The sequence below is a fragment of the Anarrhichthys ocellatus genome, unplaced genomic scaffold (assembly GCF_004355925.1).
Source record: "Anarrhichthys ocellatus isolate YVR2014 unplaced genomic scaffold, GSC_Weel_1.0 scaffold137, whole genome shotgun sequence".
NCBI lineage: Eukaryota > Metazoa > Chordata > Actinopteri > Perciformes > Anarhichadidae > Anarrhichthys > Anarrhichthys ocellatus.
In genome coordinates, this window is record NW_022280167.1 from 122,442 (window position 1) to 133,893 (window position 11,452).

Here is an 11,452-nt window from a genome sequence, read left to right on the forward strand (position 1 = left end):
AACACATTAAGCTGCCATCATTACCGTTTATTATTGTAATATTCAGGAAGACGATGCATCACAGTAAACTGTGAAAGAAGATAAATGTACTTGTGTCGTATAAGTCATTTTGAGTAGAGTGAGGAGATGCTAGCAGCCCTGAGTAGTGACATCCCCCATGCTACATCGACTTTGACAGGAGACAACAACTATACGTTAAATATGGATGGACAGAACTTTATTCCTAAAATAAAGCTAATACACAACAAAACTAGAAAAGCAAACTCAGTGGAGTGCAGATCTCCACTAGGTGTGTTTTAAACGTGACAGACGTGGTTTTCACTAGCAACAGATATGCTGTCACGTTAACCCATGCAGCTGTCTTCTTCGGCTACCTGCAGCAGTGCTTCATGTTAACTGTTCTACGCTTCCTCTGGACAGAAACGGCCAGTCCCGCTGTTTACTCCTTTAGCTGTTAGCTCTGTTAGCTTTATTAGCCCTGTGAGCTGTTAGCTCTATTAGCTGTTAGCTCTGTTAGCTTTATTAACCCTGTGAGCTGTTAGCGCTATTAGCTGATAGCTCTGTTAGCTTTATTAGCCATGTGAGCTGTTAGCTCTATTAGCTGTTAGCTCTGTTAGCTTTATTAGCCATGTGAGCTGTTAGCTCTGTTAGCCAAACACAACGCAGGACTCTACCACTCAAACGGGTGATAACAGCTACCTCGCTCTTCTCCTACCGACACAAAGATTTGTGTCAGTTTGTCATTTTCCGAAGCGATAGTTATACAAACGTAATTGTAGGCGAGCAAGTCAAGAGAGCAACAATTTGTAATCCGTAGTAGAAAGATAAGTCAAAACTGAAGCAGTTCACTTGTGGCAATTACCGGTCAATTAGGAGTCAATGTCGGTATAAAATAGTCAATTTAATGTTGTCAATAGAATATGTTTTCTCAAAAAATGTGAATCATGAATCAGGTCCTTGAGCATACATTCATAAATGAGCACAGAAAATATTAGGCTGATGGGTAGAGCAGTGTGCGAGATGAACCGTGGACAGGCAGACATAGACTCGCATGCACACGACCGAATACATAATCTCCTGGCGGAGGTAACTAAATACACAAATGATGATGACATGATCCCAACATGCACCAGCAGCACTACAAACTGAATCAAGTTGTGGTTTAATGCGATCCTGACAACCAAATGAGCAGTGTCTGCATATTACCATGCACTCATCTCAAGAACCAGTGGTGTGAAGAAGGATCTGTTTACCATTTCATTACACACCATCTCAGATCTACAACGCATGCACTGTGCGGACCAGATGCCACAAAAACATGGTTCCCCAAATCCACGTTTGCGAAGAAGATCCCTCGTGGCAGGGCCAAAGTCAGCAGCTTCATAGAGTGTGTTAGACCAGGAAGGACAAGAAGTGCGACTAAAACATTTACTCATCATCTTGTATTTTTCTATCGAATTTGACACACGCAACAAAAGAAACGATGGATTGAGAGGACCGGGGGAATTAAACACGCTTGTTGCACGTTTCACAAAGACGACAAGCAGACAAACGAGGATACTGCCACACACACACACATCAGAAGAATTTTCAATGACAATGATCTTAAAAATAGACGTGCGTTTCTGCTTGTTCAGCTGACAATGTGTCTGTAATCTTTGGTAAACACAAGCTGGAGCAGCTGATTCAGCGTGACTGTAAATGTCATATAATCCCCACATACCTTCAAAGGCTTTAGGGCTGTGATGGAAAAGCAAAACTATTCACAAGATGTTTGATGTCACAAGTGGTGGGCGGACCGCATACCTGATGACAGATCATGTTGTTGCATCTTTATCAAAAAGACTTTCTGATATTTGACTTGTGTTCAATTCCAGTGTTTTAAGAGCATATAAGGCACTGTGTGTGTGTGTGTGTGTGTGTGTGTGTGTGTGTGTACTTACTTGATCCCATTCCTCCCCTCTTCAATGTGCTCCCTCTATGGTTTCAACATCTCAGCTTGTCGATCACAGATTATTCTGGTCATTTTGAGTCGTTGATGGTTGTCCATTGACCGGAGGACTCAAGTGCTCAAAATTGCACAACAAAATATGTATAACTTTGTTAAGATTCGGGGGTCATGGTTACAATAACATACATGTTAATGTTAAACAAAAAGTGCCTCCTGCTTGGTAAATGCTGTGCCTTTAACCTCTGTGTGGTGCTTTATTGCCTGGTTATTTCGAGCCTATACTGCCTGTTATTTTGGCACGTATTGAATTTGCAAGTGCCGCATCACTGCAAACATTTCTTATTGCAGCGATCGTTGGACGAATGTTTAAATTGACATGTGCGAAAGCTGCAGGCAGAGTCCTGTTAATGGCTAACATACTGTAGGTAGAGGAGCAAAATATGTGAGTGTTGGCAGTAAGGAAGTCAAGCTGCTCTCCCTGCTCTGGTCATGGTTGTGGTGAACACAAGTGCACTTTCACAGCATATTCTGTTCCATAAACATGTGTGTTTCACATGTTTTCTGTCATTTATTGTCCTGTCTGTCAGCCTTAGAGAAGCTTAAAGAGACAGAGAGCTGATTACACATTGAGGCGTCACTCATCCACACATACTGTAAGTGTTCACACGTCAGGTCTGCTCATTTCTCCTTCACTGACAGGAATGTAGGAGGACTTGTTCAAAGAAATGGATGCAAAACTATTGAACACAGGACTCAAAAAAACTAAACTGTGATCCTGTCTGCTGAGCAGATATCTATGATTCAAGGAGAGGAGAGGAAGGTCAATGTTCCTTCAAGAAATACAAATTGAAGCATTTGATACTGTCGATATTTTTCTAACATCTCCAAGGCCATATTAGAAACAAAACAGTCTTGCACTAAGCTAATTATGAAAGTATGATATCTTTATGCATAAACTAAATGTGTGAGATGAGGATGCTTTGTTGGCAGAGATCCTCAGTGGAAAATAAGCATTACAAGTTTACATTGGATTTCCCAAAATCAAAAGTAATTTTAAAACTGTAAAAGGTTTTTAACAGATTTCCAATTTTGGTCAAGTGAGCCACTTTAAGTTGCCGATATCTAGACCAATAAAACATGATTGTTTGTTTTGTCTAAGTTATGTTAAAGAAAATGTCCACACATCTGATATGTAAGAAATATGAAAGTGGTGAGTTATGTAGCCAAGGGGCAGCATACAGAGACCAGTATTGGACCTAGAATTGGCCCTTGTGGCACACCGTATACTAAAGGAGCTAATAGGAGGAGGACAGGAGGACAGGAGGGAGGACGTCTAGTCTGCTTAAATAACATCCAGGTGAGGACGGTCAGGACAGAAACAAAATAACCAACCAGACTCGGTTGAGACCAAAGATGTAATTCCAACCGAATTTCCAGAAAAATCAGCAAAAGAAAATGTAAAGAATACATTTTCATTGTGTGAGTATCAGGAGCTGGGTGCAGTGAAATAAACAGTCGGTGGCGCTAATAACTCCAGCTGGGTTCATTACGGTAAACTACTGCAGAAGACGAGGGCCATTCAAACCTCAAACGTATGAAAACCAAATATGGGATTTATGTTTGTTTCACATTTTAATCTGAGTAAGGTTATTGTCTCCTCATTGCCGCACAGAGATCTGATGTTTTCATCTCCAGTGGAGTATTAAAGTCACATTCTTCAAGTACGACACAATTGATTCATTCACAAAGTCTGTTTTTATTGCATCTTTTTTATCAATACACCAATTTTTTTCAATGCGCAAACTAGAAATGTGCAGAAAAAAGGTCTTGAAAAGGTCTTATCAATGAGGACATACATTATTTTTGTTCCTTCAGTTGTCTGTATGTAAGCAGGTCACTGCTTGAAAAATCCCACATAAATGATAAATGGATGATGCATCAACACATTTTTAAAACAATACTGTTTATTAACTTATTTTCAGCTTGAAGATCATAACATCAGGACTGTAACTATGGAAACTAGTAAAGGGAATACGTACGAGAGTTGCTGAGCTATGTGACACGAGATGTGCTCTCAGCAAGAAGAGGGAGTGAGAAACACATCAGCAGGTTCATAACCATAAAGCACACAGCTTCCGACTGTATGACGAGGGACAACGTGCGCTTCTAAGTCCTGCGGCGGATGGATTTCTGTGTAAAGATGTGGAATGTTCAGCGGGTAATTTCCTTTTCCAGACATTAAAGTGGTATGCAGACAGCAGCTGACCCGCTTATTTACACGACTTATCCTGATAGAAAGAATCAAAGCTCATCATAAACAGATTCATATTTGTCTTCACGCTCAGGTGATGTTTTCAGGCTGTCCGTCCGTTCAGTCCACTTTTATCTCACAAGTACCGCGAGGGAATTCCTTCAAATTTGGCTCAAACGTCCACCTGGACTCAAGGATGAATCGGTGAGAATTTGGTGGTCAAAGGTCACTGTGGTCATAATTTAAGAATTTATTGCTAATTAGGATAATTTTTACACAAATGTTTAACAGGATAAAATGTCCAATGATTAATATTGGTAAAATTGCCAGTGTTAAAAGTTTCATCATTTTGTGTAATACCCTTTATAATTCATCCATACACAGAATCTCTTACCATTTTCCCGCCGAAATTAGCGTGTATGTGGACGATTGAACTCCACAAATGGACGATTGAACTCTTCCCAGTAGATGAGTATGCCTTACTGACTTTCTTCTGGTGTGTCACGTAAAACAGGTTTAGTAAACAGTAGAAAGCAGCAGGGAGGCAATTGACAATGATATGGTAGTTCCTTCTTTTTTTGGGCCGATGTTGGAGCGCTGCTTGGACGGAGACAGACAGAATTTGCAAATGACATGACAAAGAGTCCCAGAAGTTATAGCACCGTGCCGGAACAGGGGACAAAGCTTTGTCCATCCGGGCGTTTCCATCACTGCCGATCGGAGGTGGAGTCGACAAATACCTCTACTGCAGTCATTTGTCCTCCGCTTGAGAGACAGCTGATTAAAGATCTCTGATTTGTGTGTGTGTGTGTGTGTGTGTGTGTGTGTGTGTGTGTGTGTGTGTGTTTTGTCTCAGTAATTTAGGGTCCTTTTCATTTGTTTACCAGGGCCAGGTTCTATGATTGCAGCACTAATAGGGAATGGGCTCCCACATCTTCTGTGATAATGGAGAATGCAGTCAATTCCTTTTTTTCTTTAAAGACTTGATTAAACTTTGTTCTGAGAAGCTTCTGTATGCACAGCACAGGCAAAACAATTCCATGCCGGTTGAAGATTAAACCTGACCCAAAACTAAGGCGTGTTTTGTTTACTTCCCTTCAGGTTCTTGAGTAGCTCCGCTCCAAAGTAAGTTTCCTTGGGAACAAGAAATCACACTCCTGATTCCCATAGAGCCGTGTCGTCTGCTATTCGGGAAAGTGCTCGCATTCAGTCAAAACGTTGTGGTCATCAAGAACAAGGACGTCGATCCAAATATTCATTGTGGATGGACTGAAATCATCTGCAAAGGTGATGATTTTTGGATGTGCAGAATGTTGTGTCATTAGTGGTGTGTTCCAACATTAACACTCAACAAGACCATGCTATCATGTTTCACGTTGACTATCTTAGCTTTATAACTGACGTTGTTATATGTGACGTTGTGTGACTCCCTTCATATGAGGCATTCAGCAGCCCAGCTCACAGGAGAAAGGCTTATCTTTTTTTATTATGACTAATTTTGCTTTTACAACAGAATGCCCACCTTTGCTGTTGGCCTCTTTAGCATCTGTGCTTGCTTTATTTCTGCCAGTTACCTCAGACTAGATACCATTTCAAGGTAGACAGTTCATCAAGATGACAGCATTGGCAGAGTGCCTCAAGGTGAAGTGTTGCATATTGTAGCTTTCAGTCCAATAAACCTTTGAGTGTACATCTGAAGGGATGAGTCACCATGTTCCTGTCGGTGTGTTCATCGACTTGAGGATGTTATTTTCTGTGTTTCTTTTCCTGGTTTTGCAGCTCGAAATTAAGTATTTAAATCTGTGTTTCTCAAATGAATTCAGAGCTCAAAATGAATGTAGCCTGGCATAAAGCCTCATTGCATATTCCCTGCCTTTTCAGCTGTTCCGTGTACAATTTCCAATCCAACATATAAAAAAGGGAGTTCCTTTTTTCTTGCCATTATTGACCCAGAGCAATGAGCCGACTGTCTCTAAGCCCTGAAAAGAGCCCACTCCAAAATCACCATCTCATCCCAACAATCATCACTTCAAGATGTTGTTGACGAGGAGAAGCTGAGAGCAAACTGCAGAATCTGGTTCTGCTGCAACTTGGTGCCCGATAAAAAACAATAAAAGGCACAGTGAAAACCATAGAAACAGAGTAGGAGTAGAACGGACTTCTGTTATTCCTTACTTTATTTCTATGGGGGGAAAACTGATTGTGACTAAAGCTTGTCTGTACCTTTACAATGTCACCAAATCACATTTGGCCTGACACACTTATGCGTATGTTCTCAAAAGTAACCGCACACAAGACTATGATGATGCCGACATACATTGAAGTGAGTCACATTCAAAAGAAATACCTCTTCGCTGACTAACAATAGAAAGCAGGAGCACTGGTAAAAAAAAAATAAAGGTGGGTGTTAAAAAAGTACGAACATATATAAATATATAAAAAGCTTGTTATGCTGTAAAAACCCCAGTGATGTGCACATGTATACGTACTGGAGCAGAGGTCAGCTCCAGCTGAGCCACAAACCAATAAAAATGCATTTCAATTGTTTTTTCTCGCCCAGAGCAAAGTTTTCATGGTTTAATGTATATTTGAGAGTAAAGGGTGCTTCTTCAGGGACAGATGCAACGAGCAAGACATTGTTCAGTGAGGAATAGCCTGCAGTCATTTAAGAGGCAGTAAAAAGGAGAGAGAGAGAGAGAGAGAGAGAGAGAGAGAGAGAGAGAGAGAGAGAAGTACTGAAACAGAAGCAGAGATGTGTGTAGGTAGTGTGTCTGGTGTCTGTCCACCCTTAGGTGCTTTAAGGGAACAGCAGAGCAGAGCTCACTATTCACTGCTTCCACTCCTCCCAAGCATGGCCTGCAATAAAAAAAACTAAAGTTTCTAGAAAAATAAACAGATCAACCTCCTTTTACGTAGTGTTGTTTAGTAAGTGACTGCCGGTGATGATGCAACACATCCTCACTAACAACTCAAGTCAGACATCGAGGCTTGGTCAGCGGCCCTTGAGCGTCAAACTATGACGCTCTCTGTTCCCCTCCAATGGCCGTTTTGAACATATCAGGGATGCCGTGTCAGTTGCTATGGAAGCCCATTTCCGTCACTGTGAGGAAAAAATAAAGAGCTTGTTATTTCGAAATTTCGACTTACTAGCACAACAGCTTGTGGCTATTATGTGACTATGTTATTGTAAATGCCATCTGAAATACAGATGGCATTTACTGTGGAAATTAGATTTAAGCTATGGGCTGATGTTTTTGTTGCCCCATGTCTATACAGCCTTCTAGCCGCTTCTTACACTACTGTGAAAGTGACACTGAAAGCCACTTTCAGCGGTCACAAGCTGTCGTGCTAGTAAGTCGAAATTTCGAGATAGTAAGTCGAAATTTTGAGATAATGGGATCTTTGTTTTTTTCCTCAGTGGCGGGAATGGGCTTCCACAGGTTTCCACAGGTTTCCGCACGTTACAGGTATACAGTCTCTTTTCAAAATAAACTTCCAGCGTCGGTTTACTTAGTTTAGGTTTGCTTGAACAACAAAACAACTTGGTTGAGTTTAGCCCACAAAAGCATGTGGTTAGGAAAGGAAAACGATCGTGGTTTGGGTTCAAATAAGTTTGTTGCAGAAACTGCGTCAGTTAAGTTAGTAAGTAAGTTACGTAATGAATCTAAGGTGAAAGGAAACAGCGGTCTCCTGGGTGAATGTCCTGTGTTTGTTTGACCAATCCAACCTGACCTATCAGATTTTCTCTCTCTACGCTATGTCAGTTGCTCTAACCGTCTAAAGATGACTCGGATGGGTTAAGCCCGGTACGTCAGTACATCAGTATCAGACCAAGCGATCACTCAAACAAAAGTCACTTTACTATTTTATCCAAAATTTGATGGGCTAACTTAATGTTTTACATTAAGACAAATGCAATTTGACAACTACAGTAATTACTTTCATCCAACCAGCCATTTTGTGTTCGTTATTGGGGGCCAGGTCATGAAGGCAGATGGCTAAGCTGAGACGTCCCTTATTGCAAGAACAGAGGCCTGAATGCATAAAGAGGGCATCTAGAAAGTTCAGTATACAAATCAGTCACTATCACCAAACTTCAGACCATTTGACAAATGCTTGTTCAACCACATATCAGCTGAACCCGACAGGTTAGAGAACCTCGCTGACCCTTTGCTTTAGCTCAATGCTTCACTGAGTCGTTATATCTCATTATTAGGTCTTTCATGGAGGGTTTGGTGATGTGGATGGGCCTCCTTGTTATTCGTACGGGCTGCATTTTAATGCTTAATTGTCGAAAAGTTTATCCAGCAGGCTGCTAGGAAATTTCATTTCATTTGGTTCTGAAATGAACCAAATGTTCTTCCGCTCAGCTGTCCTAGTGGTATTACACTGCAAAATGAAATGCTTTCATTAGAATAAATATGGAATGATTTCTTTTGGGAGGCCTTTTTTTGTCCTTTGCAATCTCTTCCAGAAAATGTTAGATTGCTGTTTGGAGGCCAGCAATAGGAAAACAATCTCTGACCCTGCAAAGTATCTTGTTATCAGACGTGAAACTGAAGTGAAGAATCACCAGGAGGAAACTCATTTTTAGGGGAGAAAAGCATCCTATCAAGATGTCCCTATACCCGTCTACCTACCTGTGTCCCTACACACGCTAAAAAAACGCATCCAGACCTCCCACCTAATGCTTGCTTTTGGTTGTTGGCAGCGTGCCTAGTCAGGGATGGATTGTGAAACATTTCCTAAATGTAAATAAAAAAGATACCTAGTGCTGTGTAGTGTTCTTACATGAGTAAAGATGTCTTTGTTTCCCACATTAATATAGGCTTGTTTTCTATATCGTATCTATCGTGGTGTAGAATAACCAGCGCATAGCTGTGTTACAGCAATATTAATGTCATTTGAACCAAGCTTCACGTTCCGATCTTTAAGAGAGCAAACGGTCAAAACAGCTGTTTGCTGTCCTCTTTATCCAAAACAGCCAACAGCCAGAAGAAAAACGCAGTGAGCAGCTCCGTGAGGTGGAAGAGGACAACAAAAGGCTCATGGGGAATTTATGAAAAATCATTGCTGGAAAAAAAAAGAAACCTGCATTATGGGAAAATGACCTGAAGTACAAAAGCCAGGAGATGAAGAATGAACGAGCATAGTGAGGAGAAAAAGAGCTGTGAATAAATAGAGAGGAGCCCACTAAAGAGGTGTCTACATCAGAGAACAATGCCAAAGAAGAACTCTGGAGGCAGCCGCTGTGGAGAAGGAGAATGAACAACAGTGCCTCCGTTACTGCTTCAAAAGGCAACAGAGCCATTGCAGCAGATGGTTTATTGAAACAGTAAAAGGGTTTTTACAGACAGTTCATGCAGTGTAGTGTGTGAACTGTTCATCTCTCAACCATCTGCTGTCTGTCTGCAGCTTTTTCCACTGTGACTTTTGATTGACTGGGAATTTTCCCCTGTAGTAAAATGAGTCCTTTACCGTGTGAGGTTTGTAAAATCTAATCAAACGGCATCTACAATCATGATGAAGAAACTTCATATCATGAATACTACTACAGACTTATATATTTTAATACCCTTCCATCTCTTTTGGAAAAAATACAATCTGATTGGACCTTTTTTCACCTGGACCTGAACCACAGACTGTAGGAAGTGGACGTAGTCATGGTGACGTAACCCATTGGTTTGTGAAGACTGGATTGCGGCGGTTGCCATGTTGGTTTTTCTGCAGCCAGTTACTATATTTGGAATGTGGAGGAGTGACGCAGCGACGCCGTACACTGCTCTGGAAGAGGCAGCGACCTGTCAATCACTGTGTAGCCCCGCCCCTAAAGCATACCCTGCTTTATGGTCTGTTTGACCCTAAATGGACCATAATTTACTAAATGAACATCATGCTGTATTGAAGAAGACTTGAAACTAGAGATTGAGTCCATAAACTCATGTTTACTGAGGTAATAAATCAAGAGAGAAGTCATGTTCTCATAGACTTCTATACAACCAGAGGAGTCGCCCCCTGATGGTCAGTAGGTCAGTCAGGTCAAGACACTTCCCCCCATCTGCTTCACTCGTCAGAACCGGAGGTTGCCGCCTGCCCTCTACGCTTTATATGCTGTGCCTTTGAGTCACTCAGCGCTGAACGTCACACACGGTTGGTTTTAGTCCATTATGTTTCAAAGAAAATGGCATATTCACACATTTTCATTCTTTGTCAATCTTCACAAGGCTTACATTTAAAATGATATTCATGGCAACACTCAAATCATTCAAGGCTAAAGCTAAAGGCTAGCGGCCACAGGCTGTGAAGTATGGACATCATTGGTTGCCAGTTTTGGATAAGACAGGGCTTTCACCCAATAGAATACTGTCAGTATCACGTGAGCAACACCAATTTATTGTAGATATGCAAGGTTGCCATGTCCGACGATTAGTCAATGTTCGGGGGCCCTAGGAAGCCTCTAAATTGGCTTAAGCTGTTTATTCCCGTCATAGTGAGACTCAGGACATTGCTACATGACGAGCATCAAGAGACAGATAAAAGGAAAACCGGCTTAATGTGGACGACAGGCCAAAGCGGAGTTCTCAAAGCAGCGAGTGAGACTCACTTTACCATTCAGAGTGCCTTCTACTCCTATCTGTTTGGTAGTCGTTGTAAAGCAGCTCTTTGTCTCTGAAATCGTCACCACAGGCTGAGCAGCTTCAAGTCTTACTGCTACCCTTTACCTTCCTGCTACAGATAGAAACCTACATGAGTATTGCTCTTCATGGGCCATTTTTGAGTGTTGGACCACAGAGAAAGAAGTGCGTCTGAGAAAATCACTCTTGTTGTCACTCTAAATTTTATTTTTCTGCACAAACTACAAAAACACAGAATAAAATGAGTCACATGCGTTTTTTTGTTTAGTTTTTCCCGGGAAAAGTTGAATCCTTGTCGTAGTGAATACGGTGAGTCCGGAGCTGCTGCAGTGACGATGCATGAAAACCAACACCAGAGATCACAACCGTGTTTGAGCCACATGTCGGATCACACGGAGGAGACTCAAAACTACACATTTGTACATCGGCGACTGACTTCTGCTCATCACAATCACAATGCATCGTTAGTAGCTTACAAGATTAGGAAGGAAACTCCACTCAAATTTAGGACATGAAGCAGCATTACCGGTCGAGGACGCATCTATATATATATATAGATAGATAGATAGATAGATCTATCTATATCTATCTATATATAGATAGATCTATCTATAT